Here is a 9,574-nt window from a genome sequence, read left to right as displayed (position 1 = left end):
CACTCTATCCAAACTGTAGCCATCTAATGCCTTTTAATGCAATTGCGTTTTTTATTTTTTAAGGTAAGAAGTACATTTTTGCCCACTGTTAGAAGTTTTTTTTTTTAATTCTAAGAAGTTCTTTGTTTGAGCTTTTGTTTGAGCAAATGATCCCCCAGCCTTTCCCACAGCAAGCTTCTAAACAGTCTGCTAGGTTTACTGACCACGTGACTGGAAATGGAGCTGGTTGTTCACAAGTGCTGCTTGCAATTCCTAAGTAGTCAGTGTTTAGTGTTTTCACTTCTGGGTAAGAGAAAAAGCATTTTGATCCATTCGTTCACCTTTGGCCCCTGGAGCACATTAACCAACACCGGTATTATAAAGACACGAGTGTCACCCATGTCTTGAATGATGAACTTCTTCCCCAGCACATTAGACCCATCCAAGTCCACCAGGGACTGCAGCATGGAGGGATCACACTCTATGAGCACTCTTTCAAGACGTTGCCCATCTTTTCCCAGTCAGAAGGTGCAGATGGCCTCGAGAAGGCTAATAATAAAAAAAGGATAAAATAACACAAAATTCAGATGCATCAACTTCAATTTACCTTTGAGATTTAACTCCCACTTTTCCCAGTTGCTCAGAGCTTCTGCACACACACCTTCCAGCTGGTCCCGTGGCACTCTGGTCCTTTTAATCCAATTGTGATGAAGGTTAATAGTCACTGTGGTCAGAGATACTTCACTAGAAAGAGATATTGTGTGTGCATATGCATGCACACACACCAGTGCCAGTGCTACTGCCAGTCTTGAGACTTGAACTCAGGGCCTGAGCACTTTCCCTGAGCTGCTTTTTGCTCATGGCTAGTACATTACCACTTAAGCCATAGTTCCACTTCTGGCTTCTTTGGTGGTTAGTTGGCTAGAAATGTCTCATAGGCTTTCTTGAGCAGTCTGGCTTTGCACCAAGATCCTCAGATCTCAGGAGCTAGGATTATAAGTGTGAACCACCAAAGATGTTTAAAAAGACTCTCATGTTCTCCCTCCCTCCCCCCTTCCCTCCCCTCCTTCCTCCCTCCCCGTCTCTCTTTTTTTTCTCTCCCTCTCTCTATTTCTGCCTCATGTTTGTAATCCTTTGTAATGCTCTTCTTTCTTCTATCTGATTGTTAATCTTTATTTTCTGACTCTACAGATATATTTGCTTATTTTAGGGTAAAGGAAACATTTTTTTCCAGTCTTAATAAGAAGACTTAAGCTAATGATGTCTATGTCAGGTAATTTTTTACTATGGATTTCCTATCAGGGAATTTCCTGACTCCACCTCTGGCTGTTCCAGCCTCCATCTGGCTGAGGGCAAGGAAGATTCCTTCCTGTTCTTTTTTTTTTCATTTTTGGCAGAGAGCGAGGAAACATAATAAAAGAGTTCTGTGGAAACTTCTATGCAGCTTAATTTCATGATGTCCTTTGGATTCTTTCCTTGATCTTGTCTTCTTGGCTTTCTGCATTAGCATCTTCGTAGCTGGAGACTTTGAGTTCTTGGTAATTTTGGGAGTGCGTGTGCCTCTTATCTTGGTCACCAGGTATGGTTTAGCTCTGTGAGTCCTTCAGGCCTGGCTCTGAGATTCTGTCTACCAGCTGGCTCTGTGACATAACACCATTACTCACTGTCATTGTTTGGGAGGAAGAAGACTTCTGGGACCCTTGACAGGTGATGACATTTCAGAGAGCTGATTCCTGAGTGTTTAGGGAAGCCATGACTCTCCTGGAAGATTGTGGGCTGGGGCTACCTCTCTTCTTTATAATTTCGAGGAGATCTGTAGGAACAAAATCTGCATCCAGGTAGCCCTTGAACAAGGTTACAATCCCTATTTCTATCCCACTTATGTGTGTCACAGTCAGCTACCACTCTGTGCAGAGGAAGTAGGGAAGGCTTTGCTTCCAGCTGTTGCAGTGGGCAGAAGGAAGTAGGACTCACACAGCCTAGAGCTCTACTCTTTTCTGCTGAGAGAGTCAGGCAGGTTTTCTGTACATGTCTTCCTGAAGGAGGGACGCCTTCACAGGCTTACATGAACCCAATAAGCAGTTTTGATTTATATTTTGAATGTTATCCAAGTTTGTGCAGCAAAACTTCTGGTTTAGTCTGTGAGAGAGATTTTGCATTTGCTGTGAGAAGTCTGCTAGAAAGCCAAATAATATAAGTAGACACACAATTGCTCTGAGTTTATTTTTTAAAGCATGTGTTAATTGTAGAAATTGTGGAGTTTCACAGTGATGTTTCCATATATATATATATATATATAATTACACTTACTCCCACTATTACTTTTTATTGCCCCTCTCCTCCCTATCTTTAAACTTTCTTGCTGATTTTTGTATGTGTTTTGCTGTGATCTTTTCATCCATACATTCTGGGTTGTTTTTAACATGAAGTTTAAAGTGTTAGAGATGCATACTTAAACTAGCCTGTATATTCTGGGCTAGAAAGCAGAGTAGATTGCTTCTGAGATGTATGGACTCTAAGAAACATTTCACGTTTCATCTGTGCTTTGAGAAGAAGTAGCTACAATATCAACTATGGAAGGCCATCAGTGTTCCTAAATCCTGGCTGAGCTGCCAGGGAAATACTGGTGAAAAAACCTGCATCTTAATTACAGTAAAGTCCTACTAACAATGCTTTTAAAAAAACATTGTGCTTGGGAGAATTAATTATTAAAAAAACTCCTACAGAAAATTGTAATTATAGGAAATATATATAAGCTTCTCATCATCTTAAGGAGCCAACCAAGAAGTATGCATTGTTCTAATGAATCAGGGCCATGTGAAGTTTTGGTAGGCAATATTGATACTTTTAAAATAGCCAAAGCAAATTCACTCTACTGTCTTCAGAATGCTAATCAGCAAGAGATATTTTTGTTTGTTTTCAGAATCCTGTAATAAATTTGTTTTATGTCCCTCATGTGAAAGTTCTTAAGTTTTAGAGGAGAATGTTAAAAGCAAGAGATCAAGGGCCATTCTGCTAATTTTACACAAATAGACAATAATAACCTCAGAGAAACTGAACCTAGGATCCTACACCCAACAGTCCAACAACTGCCAGATGGTTTTTCTCTCATAGAACTTTACATTGACATTAGGAAGTCACATCCATAGAAAACACTGGTGGCTTTCATCCTGGCTCCACAACTTGTTGTCCGAATCTATAAATTTTCCCTAGAGTGAAACATGAAAAAAGATGTGTACATATTCATATCTACTCTATTAATTGGAGGGAATTTTCTTGCCTTTCTTAAGGAAATGATGGACTGCATTGTGGGGACTGGTGAAAAGAATTAATCTATGAAGTGTTCAGTTCTACTCAAGTACCAAATGTTTTTGGATCCCTGAAAAAGTGTTGAAGAGACAGTTAGAAGTATACTCTGTGGTGAGGCTTGGAGAAGTTTCTTAGATGTACCACTTTTGATAGCCTATGTATAATGATATATAAACAGTGACACTTTGTTACTGTGTCTACTCACGATATCCAAGATCTCAAATAAATCTAATGTCTGGCATTTGATAAAGAATATATGGTACATGTGCCCAACAGAATGCAATTGTAATACTCCCACCCACTCTGCAAAAGAACCAAGTCTTGTTATTTGCTGTCACATGGAGGATATTATGTTAAGTGAAAAAATTCAAGCACAAGAAGACAGTATGGAATGGTCTCATTCCTACATGGAATCTGAAGAAATTGATCTTATAGGAGTAAAGAACATAGTAGTTACCAGTGGCTGGGGGAAGGAAAGGGAGGCAGGGTCACTGGGCACAAAGTTACCTTTAAATAAAAGAAATAAAATCAAATTTTTTTCCTGCAAAATGAAATGATGATAGTTAACAATACAAAATGGTATTTGAATAGTATTTTTTGAACAGTACAAAATATTGGAAAGGTATTTTTCCATGTTATTTCTGCAAAGAAATGATAAATGGATGGGGTGATGGATGTTCCCAAATCTAACTGTTTATTTCAGAACATATAGTTACCAAAAGCTATTGTACTTAATAAATGTGTACAATGATAATTTATCAATTAAAAACAAAATAGAAGGTGGAGATACGGTTCAAGTAGTAGAGTTCTAGCTTGGAGCAAGCGATACAGACAAGAACATGAGAGACTGAGTTAAAGCCCCGAAGACACAAAAATAAAAAGTAGTAGCCAGGCAATGGCTCACATCTGCAACCTTAGTCGAGGTCTGGAGAAATGTAGTTCAAGGCAAACCTGGCAATAAAAGTCCTGGAGTGTCCTATCTCCAAAATAACCATCAAAAGACTGGATTGGAAACATGGCTGAAGTAGTAGATCACCAACCATCCAGAAGAATGTGGAAAAGGTGTAAGAACCCGAGTTCTAGTCAATACTGGCACACAAAAAATCAAAATAAATAATATGTTGTTTCTTGCTTCCTGATGAGATCAGAAGTCTTCTATCAGCATGTATTCACAATAGATAAAGGTCTTCTTATATCAATAGGTATAAGAAGGAATTATCTAGTTCTCTTGGGTATTTCTGATTGTTCAGGTTTAGAGATTTGATAGCTGTACTTTTTTTCCTCCCACATAAACAATAGTCCCATAGAGGTTTGGGATTATTTAAGACTATAGTTAACTGGTTTAGAATGACCAAGAGTCCATGTCCTTATCCAGAGCTACCTTAAAAATTGTGCTATGTAAAGTCATAAATGAATAGTGCTTTTGCTTTTCTTTTCACTTTTTCTTTTTTTTTTTTTTGCCTGTCCTGAGGCTTGAACTCAGGGCTAGGACTATTCCCCTGAACTTCTTTTGAACAAGGCTAGCACTTCACCACTTGAACCACAGAGTCAGTGCCAGATTTTTCTGAGTAGTTTATTAGAGAGAACAGTTTCATGGACTTTCCTGCCCAGGCTGGTTTTGAACCACAATCCTCGGATCTCAGCCTCTTGAGTAACTAGGATTACAGATAGGAGCCACCAGCGTGCCTGGTTAAATATTACTTTCTCTAAATAATTATTATATACAGAGTTTTCCCCTCTGTATATACCCTAATGTCAGACCCTGTTGTCAAATACAGCAAATATAGAATATTGCTACTCAGCCTTCATGTGTTGTCGTATCACTATACTGGGGGATTTTTCATTTTTTCTTGTGCATGTTTTGCCTTCTTGGAAGTTATAAGGTACCTAAAGAGAAGAGGCTATTATCTCTGTTCACCTGTCTCTCTGTGTTCAGAAGGGGAAATAGAGCTCTGTTGACTGCATAGAGATTAGTCAGTTCTTCGTATTGAAGGAACGTGACTGAAGATGAGCCCTCATTAGCTCTCAATTCTGATGAAGGAAGGCGCTGACTCTTTTGGTACTGGAATCCAGAGGTGTATTGATGATAGCAATTGTATTTTTTATTGAGCTTCTTTTCTGTACTTCTGCACAGAAAATAAACCCTGGCTTCTTCTTTCCTTCTCTTGGCTTTATGTTTTGGCTCATGACAGAACTTAAAAAGGAATTTCTGTTGTTTTCCTTTCCAAGAGGGGAAAACATATAACTTTAAGCAATTTTTCCTTTTCAGTTTTGCTTTAAAATGGTGCCACACAGTAATCTATATTCCATATACGAAGGCTGGCTATATTCCAAGTGCAGAGAAAGGACAATGTTCGACTCCTCTGTTCTCATTTGCCCTACTTGGCCTCCATGACTTTATGTTTTTTCATGGTAGCAAATGTACTCATATCTCAGAGTCTTGACTTGCTCTATTTGAGCACTCTGCTTCATATAATAGATGCCACCCCAAACTCAAGACCTTAGCTCAATGCTAACACAACCATTGTTGCATTTATTGTCATTGGAATCATCTTATTTATTTGGTGTTTTATGTCTTTTTTCATAAGAATGCACATTTGCAAATAGTAGGGACATTTCCTGCTTTATCTTCTGTTTCTTTTTGCTCTATCTGCAGTTCACAGTGCACAGTACACAACTGGTCAGATATAGTCTAGTAGCTATTTCACTGGTTGAATAAACAGATGAATGCGCCTGTCTATCACTCACAAAAAATGTAGGATATTATTTTTCCCATGTAAAAAGATGAAAGTAGAATTGGAGAAGTTAAGTGACTACATTGAAGAGGTAGCGAGTGGAGGAAGTTCATTGCTTACTAACTTTAGCAGATCTTCAGCATCATCAAAATCTAGGTTCTTATACTGACCCCATCCAGTTACACCATCACAAGAATCACCTTGTGCAGTGAATGATGGTGTGCTCTAGTGTAGAACACTCAATTGATTTATTTATTCCTTGACATGCTCTAGAGTAATTTTATGCATATCCTGAAGCTATTTCTGCTCATAAGTGGCAGAGGAAGGATACACCAAGAGTGGATAAGAGTAAAAATGTAGAATGAAGATAGGGATGGACGTAGAACCCAGTATGCTCATGAGAAGCACTTGTGTTTTCTACAGTTGAACCGCAAGTCTTATGCCACGTTGTCTAGAAGAGAAGAACTAATTGTATGCTTCGCAGTATTCATAAGACAAACAAATCAATACCCCCCTAAAAAAAGACCCCAAAAACAAAAAAGCAAAGGGAAAGTCAGTGATTCAAAAGCAGAACAATGTTAAGTCCATCAGAAATTATCCCTTGTTTCTCACAAAGAGGACAATGTAAAGTGAAAACAATATCTTGTTTATGTGTTTGGTAAATATAGTCATATATTTTTCCATTTGCCTACTATACTATGGGAATACTTTAAAGCCTGAGGGAGTAAAAAGCAATGTAATGGAACTCCACAAATAATTCAAAGCAGTCTCCTAGTTCAGTTCCCTGGGGGTTCTGAGGATGCTGTTGTTTGGTGCTAAGGTAGCTGAACCCAAAAAATACATTTCACCTCAATTTGGAAAGATACTCTTTGCATCAGATCACAAAATAATATTCTCTTTAAGCCAATTGATGTAACGAGGATAGCCTCATATTTTCACCTATTGTTCATCTACACGTTTGTATATCCGTTAAATGACAGGAATGCTGAATCTGATACTGGTTAGATTTGTAACCAGAAGGCTTGACAGAGATCAAAGCTCAGAACTAGACATTAGTGCTGGCACAGATCACTGAATCTGGGGGAGGAAATCTTACACTTTAATTTCAAGAGTTATTGAATTAATAGTAATCATTGTACGGTAGGCAGTATTTTAGATAGTACAATGTTTAGCTGAGTGTTCTTTACTTTATAGCATGAGGCTCTGGGACCATGCAGTAGCAATCCACTTGTGAGTACTTGCTTATTCCTGTTCCATCTTCCGGAGAATGGAACATTTAATTGTGAGGCTAAACTGACACTTCATCCAATCTTATATGAGTGATGATTTAATTTTGTCTAAATTTATTGAATCACCTGGATGGTTCAAAGTATTAAATAGCCCTAATAATATTTCCACACACTAGCAAGTCATTTCCAACACTGGATTGATTAAGATGGAAAACCTTTGGCATGTCAAGCATGAGTACAGTTGCTGGGAAATAAGTCAACGAAACACTAATCAGTTCATTTAGGAACTAATAACATCAGCCCCAAGGCTACAAGAGCCATTCAGAGGAGGTTTTCTCCATGAGGGGCGCCTGGTCTCTCTGAACTGGTAGTAGAATGGATTTCATCAGATAAGCTGTCAAATGCTTCATAGAACATGCCTCAGAGAATTAAGCTTTCACCATTCGTACAATTTTATCAGACACTAGCAAAGTAGATTTTCCAGTAAAACAGGAAATTGCCCTAAGGCCATGCTTTTGAACATTTATTCAAGATGTACTTTAAATGCTGTTTCAGCTGTCACTTTTTGCTATTGGCAGAAATGTTTTGCTTTTGTTGCAGATGAACAGTTCTCTTTAATCACCAAAATCAACTAAAGTGCAGGGAAAAGAAGGGCTATGAAATGAAAGCATTTGCAAGAGGGGAGAGAGGTAACTTTTAGTGCAAAAGCAATTTGTGCTAATTTGGAACCATGATCGAGAATTTGAATTATCAACAAAGAACCTTATCATTTCTCTGAATAAATTTAATAAAATATACAATAATAGAAGAAAGCTTCAGAATATAATGTCTGGAAGTATAGACCTTATCAGATTGCCCAGTTTCAAATGCCATTTACGACAGTTATAGGGTTTTGGCTTTGAATAAATTATTTCTTTGCCTCACAGTTTCATCAAGGATAATTACATAATACATAGGAAAGAAAAGACTTAAAACAACTTATAATATTTTGGGCAATATTGAGATTTAGCTTAGGGCCATGTGCATGATTAGGCAGGCATTCTACCATTAGGGCCATGTAGAATATTAAGAAGATCAGGTATGATACTTAAAAAGAACTACATTATTGTGGGATATAATTGCTATAATTCTTTATAAAATTAGTAAAAGGTCATATGAAAAATAGAATATAGGCATTCTGATACTACAAGGTGATTCCAGTAGCACAATCAATAGCTTGTAGAAGATACTAGCTTTGGTAGCATGAGGAATCAAACCAGGGCCTTGATAGTAGGCATCCTATCACTTTTGCTGTACTTATTCCCAGAAAGGCATACAGTTTTAAGGATTAATATAACATTTCCATGTATATCTCAGAAATAGGGAATGAAGGACTACATAGAAGATGAAACACTTGATTATCTCTAAGTGGAATGCAGGAATTTCTATAGGAAATGAGCCCATAGCAGCTATATTCAAAACAGTTTATTACACAAATACCTTTATCATAGCCAATAAGTGAAAAATAGCACAACCATTTTCTATTTTATTAATTGTGAATCCCAGCCAGCGTCTCAGGAAATAACTGGCTGATCTCATGAGGGATTCATGTGCTTCTCTTTCTTCTGTCTGAGCATTGAAGAGTCATTAATGACTTTTGCCTCAAGTTGTTTTGAAGAACATAAGTTTATTTCCTCAGTATAGTAAAAGGAAATGAAATCTTCTTGATACTTATCTTAAAATTCACACTTATTATTAAACTATACTTCAAAGTTTTTAGAAATATTATTAGTATTGAAGGCACAGTCTGCTTGAGGGGGCTTTGTTGGTTAGCATATTAACACAGCAACACTAGTCACTAAATAGTTGTTGTAATGACTAATTGGTGTTATGAAGATACATTAGGGAGAAATTTATAGCAGACTCTTTCATGTATATTTATACATATATATATATATACATACAAAGTATAGCATGCTAAGAAAATCTGTTCTGTTATTGAAGAATAATTTGAAGGTAGACTGTTACTGAAGAATAATTATGATTTAGAATTTTAAATATTTTTATATCTCACTATGGTATTATAATGATCTTAGTACTTAAAATCACGAATCATGAAGTTAGATTGGGTACAATTGTCATGAAATTGTAGATATAAGGAAAGAACCAATGTATAACTGAATTTGTTAAGCTTGAGCATTTGATCATTTTAGCCATATTAGCTTCATGTGATCCACATAATATTTATTAAAAAGTTAGAAGCTGGGAACTTATTCTAATATTGCTACAATACATGGGGATAATTAAAGTCATTAATTATGTTTCTAATTTTCATTCATTCCC

At 37.0% G+C, this 9,574-nt stretch overlaps 1 pseudogene; it reads right to left on the bottom strand.

Moving 5' to 3' along the window:
* Positions 1-276: 276 nt before the first annotated feature.
* The window catches only part of LOC150056814 (general transcription factor IIH subunit 5 pseudogene), a 48,924-nt pseudogene continuing 39,626 nt past the window's right edge, over positions 277-9,574 (bottom strand).

Source organism: Megascapheus bottae, chromosome 11 (assembly GCF_031878675.1).
Source record: "Megascapheus bottae isolate mThoBot1 chromosome 11, mThoBot2.hap1, whole genome shotgun sequence".
Lineage (NCBI taxonomy): Eukaryota > Metazoa > Chordata > Mammalia > Rodentia > Geomyidae > Megascapheus > Megascapheus bottae.
This window is presented reverse-complemented; position numbering and strand designations above follow the sequence as displayed.